This window comes from Zootoca vivipara, chromosome W, assembly GCF_963506605.1.
Source record: "Zootoca vivipara chromosome W, rZooViv1.1, whole genome shotgun sequence".
In the NCBI taxonomy this organism is placed as follows: Eukaryota; Metazoa; Chordata; class Lepidosauria; order Squamata; family Lacertidae; genus Zootoca; species Zootoca vivipara.
Genome location: NC_083293.1, coordinates 1,977,720 through 1,992,302, shown reverse-complemented (window position 1 = coordinate 1,992,302; position 14,583 = coordinate 1,977,720). Strand labels below are relative to the sequence as shown.

At 44.1% G+C, this 14,583-nt stretch overlaps 1 pseudogene; it reads left to right on the top strand.

The window, feature by feature from the left end:
- LOC118078136 (GTPase-activating protein and VPS9 domain-containing protein 1-like) overlaps positions 1-14,583 on the top strand; it is a 31,215-nt pseudogene that overhangs the window by 9,143 nt on the left and 7,489 nt on the right.

Genomic DNA, 14,583 nt, shown 5'->3' with positions numbered 1-14,583 from the left:
CGTCCAGTAGAACTCAGAAACATTAGCATTGTAAGAGGCAGGGAGGTTGCTGTGGATCCTTTGGAAAAAAATTGTGTGGGAGGAGTGTCCCTTTCCCTTTCGGAGAGTGTCCATTTCCCCATTTGGAGAGTGACCAGATTTCCATTGGTAGATTTACCCAAAGCCCAATTGCTGTGATAGAAAAATGGGTGCACCCCTGCCTGCCCCTCAGTCTCCCTGTGGGAAGGAAGCCCAGGTGGTGCTTACTTCCCACCTGGATGCTTTTTTGTGTGTGTTTAAATTGGCATGGTGCCATCTTAAATTAATAAAAATTGCAAGCTTGCTTCAAAAAAAATTGTGTAAAAGAACCAGGTTTGCAGTCTGATCAACTCAAACATGGGGATCAACTCAAATATTGGGAGGAAAGAGTTGTAACTTTGAAAATGTTTGCTCAAACTTTGAAAATAGTTTGAAACCTGAAAAATGTTCACTTCATAAACTCCAGCTACAAGTGGATAAGAGATGTGTTTAAATTGGCCACAACATCCACAGACTGCCTTCTTAAGTGTGCATAGTTAAAACTGAAAACTTGTTTCAAATTTCTAGTATAAAGAAACCATGTTGAACCTGATCAATCTTAAACATGACAAATATGAGAATGAGGTGCGCAAATGTTTGTTATTTGAGAGAGGCTCAAAAGGGGAGTCTTTCTCCAAGTGACTAGAGGAATATTGACTAAAGGAAAATTGAACAGCTATTCCAGGGGTGGCCAACTCCCAAGACCAGGCATCCCCAAACTTTGGCCTCCCCCCCCCCCCCCGAACGTAGCTGCGACCTCGGCCTGGACCGGGCCGCGTGGGGGGGGGGTGTTCCGCCGCTTCGGGCCCGCCTCCCCCCGCCGAACGTTGTCCTTTCGCCAGGAGGCCTCGGCTGGCAAGCCAGGTGTCTCTCATCTTTATATTTGTGCAGCTAGTTATTCCTGCCTAAGTGTAGAGCCTGACATTTGTCCCTATTGAAAATCCTTTTGTTAGTTTTGGCCAAGTTCTCCAGTCTGTTAAGGTCTTCTTGATTCCCGATTCTGTCTTCTGTGGCCCCCCACAAGGTCTGAGGGACAGTGGACCGGCCCCCTGCTAAAAGTTTCCTGACCCCTGCCCTATAGATCTTGTTGCAGACCAAGCATGGCCAATGGCAGTGACCACTGGGAGGGGTAGCCACGGAAGCCCATCATTTTTTTGGGGGGGGGGGGTAAATCAATGAACCAATTCCTATGCCCCACAAATAACCCATAGATGCATTTTAAATAAAAGCACACATTCTACTCTTGTAAAAACACCAGGCAGGGCCCACAAATAACCCAGAGATGCATATTAAATAAAAGGACACATTGTACTCATGTAAAAACACGCTGATTCCTGGACTGTCTGCAGGCCGGATTGAGAAGGCAATTGGGCCGCATCCGGCCCCCGGGCATTGGTTTGCCTACCCATGCTATAGTATAGGGCAGTGATGGGCAACCTTTTGAGCTTGGTGTGTCAAAATTTGCTAAAAAACCGAGCATAACTCGGGTGGTGTGTCACTTTGAGAAAGAAAACATAATTTTGCGATATTTATAGTTTAAATAACAAAAATGTATAATTGTAATATATAACTGCATTTAATAAACCAAAAACTAATTATTTAACCAAACCAAACCAAAAAACCCTTATTTATCACAAAGTGCCCAGAGCTGTTGAGGTTGTTGGGGGAAGCTGCTGACCAAAGTTTTGGAGGTTTTTTTTGGGGGGTGCAAAAGTTGCTTTGCTTTGGGGGGATGCCCCAAAGCTGCTGCACTTTTTGGGGGGAGAAAGAGAACAGAAATAAATGACGAATAATACCTTCGATGGAACTAACATGCACCACCAACATAGTCTGCCAAAGCGCCAAAAAACCCAGCACAGAACGGGTTAAAAAACCAATCTCTGGCTACCAGCAGCAGCAACAACAACAACAAAAGGATCCGGGTTTTAACAGTGGAGACAAGCTCTAGCGGAGACAAGCTGTAGGAGGAGCAGGCGAACAAACGGGGGGAAAACAACAACAACAACAGCGCGAATGGGCCGATGGGGCGTGTGCCAGCAGTGAGCGCTCTGCGTGTCACATCTGACACGCGTGTCATAGGTTCGCCATCACTGGTATAGGGCATCATATTGGCCATCCTTTTTATGCCCTTGGGATCACTTTAGAAAGTAATCTGTAGCACTTAACATATTGTTAGAATGCAATCTCTGATTCTTACATTTGGGACATGTAGCAGGCACCTTATCGTAAGTACAGATTTATTTGCACAATGTACGGTAGTGGTTTTCAAACCTTTCTTCAGGAACAAGGGGCAATTTTTTGAGCTTATTGAAGAGGAACCTCCCTGGAGGTTGGAGGTTTTGAATGTATTGTCCTAGTGCATCACATAATTGTGCTTGAAATGTTAGTCTACCATACTCTAGTCAAGAAGACTTCAGTGAGGTAATTCTGAAGAAAACTTGTTGAGAACCACAAGTGGTAGAAATCCATTACACTGTCAGTTGCGAAGAGCAAAAGCTCTTTATGCATGTGGCCTAATGTACTTACGGCCTTCTGGATCGTGTGATTTAAAATAATTAATCTTGGGTTGTCTTTTTGGTGCTGAGGTCGTCTGACAGTGCTATAGTGCAGGGGGTGGTTGTTTTCGCCTTTTGAACGCAAAATATGAACAATGCAAAAGCAAATTATTTCAGATTTTCATGCAGAATTGCCAAATAGATATTTCCCCCCTTTTAGTTGAACTCCTTAACTGATACTGCGGTTGTACTATGTTCTTTTTTTTAAAGAATCTGCCAACACATTTCATGCCACTCTCTGTTTAAAAACAAGTGTATAGTCAACTATTTTTCTAGCATAACACAAGTGCAGCATGTAAAACCATTTGTAATATTTGTTTTGGAAACCTGATGAGAGAAGGAACTGCCATGGACTGCAGCGATTATTCTTACTTAGCGAGAGGATTTTCCAGAGCAGACTGTTCTCTCAATATCTACTTAGGCAACAGTGAAAGTGAGACCAAAGCACACAGTCATCTTGACAGTATTTTTTTTTAAAATTCCCCTTGGGCTTCCCATTTCACTGAATTCAAGTATCACTTTTATTCACACAGCCAACTTTTAAACACTTCCAAAACAACATAGGGTTGATGTCTTGTTCTGGTCTGTAACTGGCAGACGTACAGGTGAACATGGGAGATGGGGAATGTTTTTTTTTTTTAAAGCTGGGGAGTGGGAGAACGTTTAGCTTATGGAGCCCAGGGCTCAGTTTTTTGTCTTTCAAATATTGAGGCCCCACCAGAAGTGGTCTTACAGTGAGGCAAGGCAGAGGTGGTCATCTCAGATGGGTGAGTTTTGAGCACTTAGAAGGGTTTGGAGTGAAAGACTCCTACCTCATCTGGGGTAGAAAAATAAATCCTTGCTCCCATAAGTTTCAGCGGGGCTTGAACAGGAAGATAGTATCCTTTGAAATGAATAATGGCACAGTAGAGCTTTAGCACAGTTCCCACACCATTTCAGTGGAGAACCTGCTGTCGTCTTCCCAGTATGTTATCCTGTGTGTTTATTGGTGGAGTGGGGCTAGGCAGATTTTGGATTTTCAGCTTCAAGCAGCCAGACATTTTGATCCAGCTGAGGCCCCCAGGATCAAACATGTTTGTACCCACTGTTAGTCCTACTCACTACCTACCCATTGGAAAAAATGGACATTTGACTATCTTAGACCCATTAATTTTAGAGGGTCTTCTCTTAGTACAACTCAGTTGGATAGAAAATCTGATCTCTTATAGTTGGATGCGGTAAAACATTTCACCTTCTGGTCAGCTTGAAATGTTTTATGTGGCTGGTTGATATGTTGGATTTTGGGGGGGTGGGGTGGGGGGTCTTGGTTGAGACAGTGGAGAGTGCACAGTGTCTTACTTTTCTCAAAGGCTAACGCTTCCACGAGGATCATGTAATTACCTGAAAGCCAGCAAGCCATGCCAGCGTTGTGCCCATTTTTCTTCTTTCTGCTCTCCCTTGAAGAAAACGCTGAACTGCCTAATTTGTGTACAGTGGTACCTCGGGTTACAAACGTTTCGGGTTACAAATGCTTCAGGTTACAGATTCCGCTAACCTGGAAGAAGTACCTTGGGTTAAGAACTTATCACATGGTGGCGGTGTGGCAACAGTGGAAGGCTCCATTAGCTAAAGTGGTACCTCAGGTTGAGAACAGTTTCAGGTTAAGAACAGACCTCCGGAATGAATTAAGTTCTTAACCAGAGGTACCACTGTAATTATTTCTGAGGTATGTTCAGTTTTGGAGCTGTGTTCCCTGATGCATACTTGCAAAAACTGCTGCTTCATTCCATATATTTCACACTCAACTTGATACTTGGGCTGCTTCAGACTTTCATTTTTATTCTCTTCACTTTTTAATTTCCGGAGAAGCCAGGTATTAAATCATTATGTTGCTGTTGCTGCCTAGATTTGATAAACTGAACATGACAGGTTCCCTAGTGTCAGAGGGCCTGATGTGGCTACTCTAGAGTAACGACTCCAGCATAGTCTTTTTAGGCTTTTATTAAGTGCTGATTATTTACAGTGGTCAGAACGATCTATATACATGCTTAAGGTGAGGTGTCAGAACCTCCGAATGGCGATTGGCGCGTTTTCTTCCAGCATAGAAGCTTTGGGAGACCCAACCTCTTCCCCCTATGTTTGCATCGCAATTCGGGAGTTGGGGGGATTGGCCTTCCCCCCGTGCGCCCAACATCCTGTCCCACCTGGGGCATGGGCTCCGCAACCTTGCCTGAGCCTCGGACACCACTTCCTGACTCTCCGCTGGAGGCAGAGCTCTCCCTACTCTCTCCAGCGCTTGGGGATGGGCTGGAACTTAAGATGGGAGGGACTTCCCTGTATCCCTTGTCCCTCACACCTAGCTTTTAAGTTAAAGGGGTAAGAGGGTGCTTGGGGTTGGCATATCCCAGCTATTTCTGCCAAATCATGCTAGCCACTGGTGGTCCCAGGTTCATTCAATCAGTGTACCGTGGATTGACTGAACCCTTCCTTGTCCATGGATCTCATTCTGTTTCTCCTTCACAGCAAGTCACCCAACATCCTGCTGCCCCCCTTTGAAGATGGTGAAGCTAGACATTCACACATTTGCTCATCACCTCAAGCAGGAACGGCTTCATGTGAACTCCGAAAAGCAGCTGATTCAGAGACTGAATGCTGAGGTGCTGAAGACTGCTGAAAAGCTGTATCGCACGGCATGGATTTCCAAACAGCAGAGGATTAACTTGGACCGGCTAATCATAACTAGGTAACTGCTGGTACATACAGAAATAGAAATGCTAATATCTGAAATTGGACAGTGCTTTATGCACTGAAACACTGCAGAAACCACACATTGCAAATGTAAGCTTTCAAGTTGCACAGAACTTTTGAGCAATCATAAAGAAAACGTAGCTTTGAGCTGAGTCAAAGGGATGCAGTTGGGTGTGTATCTTATAGCCCTCTTGCAACCACTGAGAAGACTTACCTGTGTCTTGAGTTGGTGGCCATCTCTTCATAGATGGGACTTTGAGATCTTAATATTTAGGAGATTCTCTCTAAGGGTGTGTGTGTCTTTCCATTGACTGTCACATGACTATTCGTAGACGTTGAGAAATTAAGATTTTGGGTGATCTAAATGGTTTCTATATATATTTATATTTTTCCTAGTGCTGAAGCTTCACCTGCTGAATGCTGCCAGCATGCCAAGGTCTTGGAGGACACAATGTTTGTGGATGGGTACAAGCAGTTGGGCTTTCAAGAGACAGCCTATGGAGAATTCCTTAACAGGCTGCACGAAAACCCTCGCCTTATTGCACCGTGCCTGGTTGCTGGAGAGAAGCTCAACCAGGAGAACACACAGAGTGTCATTCACACCGTCTTCACCTCCATCTATGGCAACTGCATTATGCCAGAAGACGAAAGCTACCTCCTCCAAGTCTTGTGCTACTTGATTGAGTTTGAACTCAAGGAAAGTGATAATCCCAGACGGCTCCTAAAGAGAGGCACCTGTGCCTTCAGCATTCTGTTCAAACTCTTTTCCGAGGGGCTCTTTTCAGCCAAGCTCTTCCTCACTGCCACTTTGCATGAGCCCATCATGCAGCTGTTGGTTGAAGATGAAGACCACCTGGAAACCGACCCCAGCAAATTGATTGACCGCTTCTCGCCCACCCAGCAGGAGAAGCTCTTTGGGGAAAAGGGCACAGAAAAGTTCAGGCAGAAAGTTCAGGAGATGGTAGAATCCAACGAGGCCAAGCTGGTGGACAGGCTTGATGTTGGAGAAGTGAGAGCCATGTGCACGGACCTTCTCTTGACTTGCTTCATTTGTCCTGCCGTGGTCAACCCAGAGCAGTATGGGATTATTTCTGATGCCCCAATCAATGAAGTGGCAAGGTTCAACCTAATGCAGGTATAACAGTCTTCAAAAATATATATTGTCTCTCTCTCTCATCGTGTTGCTATATTAGTCTGTAGTACCAAGAAAATAGAGAAAGGTGCTGTGTCGTCTAAGAAACAAAGTGTACTTTAAGGTTTCTTGGGGTGCGGGGGTGGTGGGTTCAGGCATTCTTGATCCTCTTTAGCTCAGAAAGAAGACTTGTAGATGAATGTTGTCAAGAGGAATAGTGCAGTAAAAATGCCAAGGTAATCCAGAAACATAGCTGCCAAGTTTTCGCTTTTCTCGCGAGGAAGCCTATTCAGCATAAGAGAAAATCCCTGTAAAAAAGGGATAACTTGGCAGCTATGTCCAGAAACCTTTGCCCCCCCCCCAAAAAAACCCTATACCAACCTGGTGCTATACCTTCCATCAGCATAGTTGTGCTGATAGAAATGGTAACACAGAACACCTGTAGGGCACAGGGGTGGGGAAGGCTGCCCTGCATACTTTTTAAATCCCATCTTTTTCCATCCTTGGTGCTGCATCCACCTTTTCTGCTTGCAAGTGGTGAGACCAGTTGTTTGCAGGCAGCCTCTTCAGCCTTCCTGTTAGCTGGTGGTTCACAGTTTTCTCTGGGCAAATTTTATTTAGTGAGCTGTTAACTGTTCTGGACTTCGTCTGTGGGTCTAGAGGAAAAGCTATGTCAGATGACTAGGAGCCAGAGAAGCAAATGCTACACAAACTTGAGGAAATAACTTTATTTTGCAGTGTAATTCCTTATTTAACAATCACATTCACATACAACATACAACATAAATACAACAGTATAATACAGAAATAAAACATACGGCCAAAATCTTGCAATATTCCCAATAAAGTAGAAAGTTTCTTTTACTTTACTGTACAAGTAGATGGGTTTCTAACTTTTTCATACGAATGGCAAGGCTGGAGGGGAACTCCCACTGCTTAAAGCCACGCCAGAAGTGTGAAGAATGGCTGTCCTCATTTGTTGCAAGAATTAATGCTTACAAACCCTTACCCTAGGCAAGGGGTCAGCAAAGTTTTTCAGCAGGGGGCCAGTCCACTGTCCCTCAGACCTTGTGGTGGGCCGGACTATATATTTTTTTTTGGGGGGGGGGATGAACGAATTCCTATGCCCCACAAATGACTCAGAGATGCATTTTAAATAAAAGGACACATTCTATTCATGTAAAAACATGCTGATTCCCGGATTGTCCGCAGGCCGGATTTAGAAGGTGATTGGTCCGGATCCGACCCCGGGGCCTTAGTTTGCCTACCCATGCCCTAGGCTGTTTTCAGATTCCTACAGTTAGGTTGTTATTCATCAACCCTATATAGACCAGGACAAAAGTAAAATAAATTTTCTAACTGCCATTATATATATTTTTAGGGACCCAGGTGCTTGGAGTGGCCTTTCCAGCCCTGCTTATATTGCAGATAACTCAACTGTCATAGTGTGCGTCTTTCTTCTTTGCTTAAAAGAACTGGGACAGCATCCAAGTTGCTTTATTTTATTGCCAGTTGTGCTACCAAGAGTATTTTTCATTTGTTGAGATAAGGTGGTGTTGACTGTTATTTCTCCTAGCACTACCTACCCCTGAGCATTTGAGCTCAAATAACCACTTTATTGTAAAAAAGGTGTTTTTTAAAGAGGGATGTGGGTTTTTTTTTTTAAAAAAGGGGGATGTGGTTTTACAGTATCCTTTACAAGGAAAGTGTGTGTATACAGTAGAAGTGATAGGTCTGTGTTTACAAGACAATATAGCACTAGATCTTTACAAGGAGGATACTTTTAAATACACGCCTGAGCACTGAAAAGCATTTGTTGTTTTGATGTTTTTGTAAGCTAGGAGAGAACAACTTCATTGTACCCTTTGGGCAAAATCAAGAGATCCACCAATAGCCCTGCTACTTGGAATACCCTTCAGTGAAATTTACTGGTACATTTTCTGGGTTGCCTTCCAAGGACAGTTAGTGTGCCAGTCTAATTTGTGCCATGCTGACCAGCTTTAAAATGCTGGTGTTCATACAGCAACATCAATGTAGATGGCACCTTGTGGAGAGTTCCTTAGACAGCATAGAATAGATCTCTGCTCCCAAGGAACAAGGTGGAAATGAGAGACAGAGCGGAGCTGTGAAGGGAAAGTTACAAGTGCCTAAAACTTTACCGTATTGCAGTTTTGAATGATGTTAAGAGGGAGAGGTGGTGTGTATGTTATATGTTTAGAGTGGTAGTTCTAGGCATGTGAAGACTGTTGAAAGACACATAGACATTTCTCCTTTAGCTGGCAACTAGGCTAGTGATCTATTTGCTTATTTGTTTTGTGACTCTGGCCATACTTGAGATAGTTTCTGGAGGTAATAACTTTTTTTGTTTTGTTACACCTAGCACAAAACACCTTTAAGAAACTTCATGAATATTCAGGGTAAGCCTAGTTCTACAGAGCACACATCACACAACATATAAGCGTGTGTTACTTTTGCATTACCCATCCTGCTTTTGTGGGGGAGGGGATTAGCATGGGTGTTGCAGTGTAGAATGCATGAAGGCATAAGATCAGATTTTGGTGGTCAGGTGTCCAGTATTCAGAGAAGAGCAGGAATGGAAGAAGGAGGGACTTGTGTACGGAGCGATGCCAACCTGCTGCAGCTGGCCCACTAGTTTCTAAGCACTCATTAGATAAGCAGTCTTATCCCTGCAGCTGTCAGAGGCCTGTCCTTTATTTTTGGAGTAGCTGGATGACCATTGTTATACCAATGGGCATCCAGCTACTCCAAAAATAAAGGACAGGCCTCTGACAGCTGCAGGGATAAGACTGCTTATCTAATGAGTGCTTAGAAGTCTCTGTGTGTTTTCTTCTCCCCCCACCAAGAGTTTCTTGCTTCTTTACTCATGTGAAGGCCTGCAGTTGAAAAACGAATTGTGCTACAATCTTTACACCTGCTTCAATTGCAGCCTTCTGCTTTGTACTGTAGAATTCAAGGCCTCCTATAGGCACACAAATGGACACTTTTTGATATCGACCTGTTATCTTCCTGCTCCTGCAAGGTCCTTGTCATACTACATTCCCTGTGTGTGAATGCCCTCTACAGAAGAAGCTGACACCCTGCAGTTCAGCAAGTTCAGCAAGACCCAAAAGACAAACTGGGATTTTGTGTGTTTATATAAAGATGTTTATGGGTTCAGTGCAGGTTGATGGATAGATGCCTGCTTGGTTTTGATGGACTTTTGGTTCATCCCAACTCTAGATGATAAAAGCTGGATGTCATATTTATTGCCAGATGATTATTCTGTGTTTATGTGAAAACCACACATAAAACACTTGGCCATAATCTTTTGGCACCTGTTAAGTATGGATGGAAATAGAATGAACAAGTTTCATTCAGGCTGGGAACTGTGGCTTAGCGGGAAAATTAGTTTGCAAACATTCCAGGTTCCCACAACTGTTCTTGCCACTGAGGACTCAGTTATACATCTGCAAATGAAACATTTTAAGTGGAATGTATAGTGTGACACTAGATGGTGAGCTTTATGGGAAATTCAATGTATTTTTAAAAACGCCTTTATAAAGCATTTTCAGAACAGTTTTTATACGTGTGTAGGTTCCACTTGAGATGAAGCAAAGCTGATGTGAGGTAGCCAAAGTTTTTGTAAGGGAAATTGAAGTTCTGTACAGGCATTTTGCTGTGGAACTTTTCAATGTAATTGTTTTTAATTTTTGGAAAGAAAATACGGTTGTAATGTCTCAGACTTTGTGCAAGCTGAGTATGAATAGTTATTTTTCATCCAGTTTCAACAGAGGGTGGCGGCGGCTTTCTTTCTTTGTGGTAGTATTGCAATCCTGTCTTTAACTTGTTTCCCATTGTTAGGTTGGGAGACTTTTGCAGCAGCTGGCCATGACCAGTTCTGAAGAAGGAGACCCCCCGCACAAAGAGTTACCTGGGTAAATTCGACAAAGTAAGAGCAAAAGCTTTGTTGTTTAGTCGTTTAGTCGTGTCCGACTCTTCGTGACCCCATGGACCATAGCACGCCAGGCACTCCTGTCTTGCACTGCCTCCCGCAGTTTGGTCAAACTCATGTTTGTAGCTTCGAGAACACTGTCCAACCATCTTGTCCTCTGTCGTCCCCTTCTCCTAGTGCCCTCAATCTTTCCCAACATCAGGGTCTTTTCCAAGGATTCTTCTCTTCTCATGAGGTGGCCAAAGTATTGGAGCCTCAGCTTCACGATCTGTCCTTCCAGGGAGCACTCAGGGCTCATTTCCTTAAGAATGGATGGGTTTGATCTTCTAGCAGTCCATGGGACTCTCAAGAGTCTCCTCCAGCACCATAATTCAAAAGCATCAATTCTTCGGCGATCAGCCTTCTTTATGGTCCAGCTCTCACTTCCATACATCACTACTGGGAAAACCATAGCTTTAACTATACGGACCTTTGACAGCAAGGTGATGTCTCTGCTTTTTAAGATGCTGTCTAGGTTTGTCATTGCTTTTCTCCCAAGAAGCAGGCGTCTTTTAATTTCGTGACTGCTGTCACCATCTGCAGTGATCAAGGAGCCCAAGAAAGTAAAATCTCTCACTGCCTCCATTTCTTCCCCTTCTATTTGCCAGGAGGTGATGGGACCAGTGGCCATGATCTTGGTTTTTTTGATGTTGAGCTTCAGACCATATTTTGCGCTCTCCTCTTTCACCCTCATTAAAAGGTTCTTTAATTCCTCCAAACTTAATTGAACTTATATCTCTGTGCATGCCAGTGTTTTTCTCCTTCTGTATAATTTTGGTGTTGGAAAACCAGCCGGCAATGGTGCGAAATAAGTTGAGACAGAGAGGGATCCGCAGATGCAAAAAGTATGCCGAGAAGTGCTGAGAGTGCTGAGATTTCTCTCAACCCCAGCTTCTTTATTAAGCATTCTCCCCAACGTCAGTATACATTAACCTTTGACTTATACATCACTCATGCCAACAAGGAAGATGTGTAAACAGACAGACTGGCGCCAGTGGTCCTGTGGTAAATCACTTGATGGATTACCCCCCAATAAACCGTGCCTTGTACAGATAACTTCATTTGTACACTCCCACATCACCTCTTTCTATTTATTTTTAAGCAACAGGGTTAATCAACTCATCGGAAGCCTCGATAGGGAGTCGCTGATACCTCGCAATGAAGGCTCCACGTGAAATTCCAGTGGAGGGGCGTGCAGCCTGAAACCAGGTCATACATTGACCAAAGAGGGAGGGTAAACATTGAATGCAGCAACATAACAAAACCAAGCCACAGGCTAATCCTATAACCGTCAAAAGTGTTTTCCTGATCCAGGCACCGTTAGGCAACCAAGACAGCAGCCATTCCCATGGATCAAAACCCACGGCAGGTTGCAAGGGCCGTGCAGCCACCAAGTTTTCCATTGCTTGTATAGTATGAGTAATGTTAGGACCATTATCTTGCACATACATGCAACAATGACTATGTATTAAGGCACATACGCCTCTTTTCGAGGCTAAAATTACATCCTGTAATTCTGTATTGATCAATTTCATGCCTTTAATTGTGTCGTTGAACAAAGCCTCTGTCCAATTAGCTAAGTGATGCAAATCCCTATAATTCATTGCTACTCCTAATAATGGCAAAATACTACGAGCTATCTGAGTATCAGTATATTGTGTTATAGGGGCATTGACTTCGCGTTTATTGCGCAAGCGGGTGCGAGGAAGGGCATCCAACTTATACGCCAGTGGTATCACTACCCCTAAAGTGCAAGTCCCTGAAAAAGCAGAGGGAATCTCTTTGTATGCTTTCTTACCACACAAAAGCCACAGATTTCGTTGTAATACGCATGTGGGTCTCCAACTCTTCTTCATCCAATCAAACCATGAATGAAAATCATGGCATGTAGCCTGTTGGTAATATGTCATGTATCTGGTAACATTATTAATTGTTACCTTGTAATCTGCTACTATCGTGATTAAAACGAAAACATCGTGGAGCTACTTCTAATAATGATAATATAACAGGGGGTGAACTAATACGATTATCTCTCATATTATTACTAATTCTAAAAGAGTCATTGATAGGAATACCATGCAATAATATACCCGAGTGTCTTGACTGCGGGGGAATATGTAAGCAAATCCAACAATCGGAATAGTTAAGCAATTTCGCAAACTGAGAAATATCCTGTACATAGGTATTATTATTCCATATGGAATGATAAGAGTCAGGTCTTTGATACTTCTGTAAAATGGCAGCACGCCTAGAGCGATTATGGCTTGCAGATCGAATAGATGGAAGGTGATCTTGACGGAGTGCAGCCATATTTAGAGCACGATGCCGCCAGGTGCAATGGTGGTTCAGACCGGGTGACAGGCGCTGTCCTCCAGAAAGAGTGTAGAAAGGTCTGTCTCCGCTAGGCAAGGCGAGGCAACTGCAGAAGGTGAACGCCAGGGCCGTACACAACGCGCTGGTACCCACAGGGGGTCCCCATCGATGTCTACCGCGGCGTGTCCGCGTCCCCAGGTAATCAGCGGTACAGGTCCACGCCATGCTGGATCCGGAAGTTTCCTGAAAGACACAAGGGGGCGAGGCAGCTCCTCCTCTTTTCTAAAATGTAATTCTGCAGGAGTATGCTGCTTATTATATGGGTACAAGAGAGTAAAAAGCACTTGATGCACAATGTTAGGTATTTCAGCAATAGGAGCGTTCTTTCCACTCAGTTGTTAAAAAAGCAGAGATTTAAAAGTTGAGTGCTCAACAATTGCTTGTCCTGTAGAATTAAAAGGAATACCATGAGTTAACTTCACATTCCACAATTTACAGAAATCAGAAAATCGCTTAGAAATATACGCGGGGCCATTATCCGTTTTGATGCTGCTTGGCTTTCCCATAACCGAAAAACAGCGGAGAGTGTGCTGTATTACATGCCTGGCTGTCTCCCCTTTTAAGGGCGTCGCCCAGATGAAGCCCGAAGACGTGTCCACTGTGAGGTGCAGCTTCGAAAAAGGGGCTAACAACGGGGTGAGAGTGACATCCATTTGCCAAATTGAGAGAGGGGCAATCCCTCTGGGATTGACAGCATCAAAAGGAATCATGGTAGGGGCTTTAGAACAAGAAGAACATTGCGAGACAATGTCCCGTGCCTGAGAAATTGGTATTTGAAAAGACTTGGCTAGAACCTTGGCGGATTGATGAAAGGTGGCATGGCTCAGCAGAGGGTCAGAAAACAAAGAAAAGACCTGCTCTTGCTTCAAAGCAGCATCTGCTACAGCATTTCCATGTGCCAGAAATCCTGGCAGGTTAGAATGAGAGCGCAGGTGGGCCACGAAAAAGGAGTGGCTTCGAGCTTGTAGCAGACGCTGCAGAGAGAGAGACAATTGCAACAAAATCATCATCCAGAGCAGGGTAATGTATGCCACTGACAAGGATGTTAAAAGTCTGGAGACATACTGAGTATCAACATTCAGGTTAAACTTCACATCCTGGAACAGATCAAATGCCAAAATCACCACAGCCAATTCAGAACGCTGAGCGGATTTCTGCTCCGTAGTAAATCTTGTTTTCCACGCCCCCTCCTCCCGCCACACAACCACCCCCCTCGTCTTGGTCCCATCTGTGAAGAGGGTGAGAGCAGAGGGGATGGGGGTGGGGGAGCACAGGGAACGGAGGGAATAGGAGACAGAGGAAAGAAAAGTAAGTCGTGAGTCAGTAGGTGGATTGTGTAAAATCCTTCCAACAAAGTCTGCTAATGCCACCTGAGTACAAGTGGACATGGTTAGCAAATGCTGAACCTCGTCTTGTGAAAAAGGTAGGAAAATAGCTTCCACATCCATTCCTGTCAATGCCACAGCACGTTGTCTTCCCTTGATAACAATGTCCATAACAGCAGCTGGAGAAGTATATACGTTTCGCGGTGGTGTATGGGGCAAGTGTAGCCATTCAACTAGGCAGACGCGAGATTGGGAAAAGTCTGATGGCCTGTAAAGAACTGCTGTAGGCAGTAGTTTGGTGGCAAAGACTGCCAATGACAAAGGTCCTGTGGAATCCAGGCGGTCCACCATAGATTTTTGCAAATGGTGATTAATCGTTGCCAGGGCTGATTCCATATCCTGGGTTACCGGTATGATGTCTGC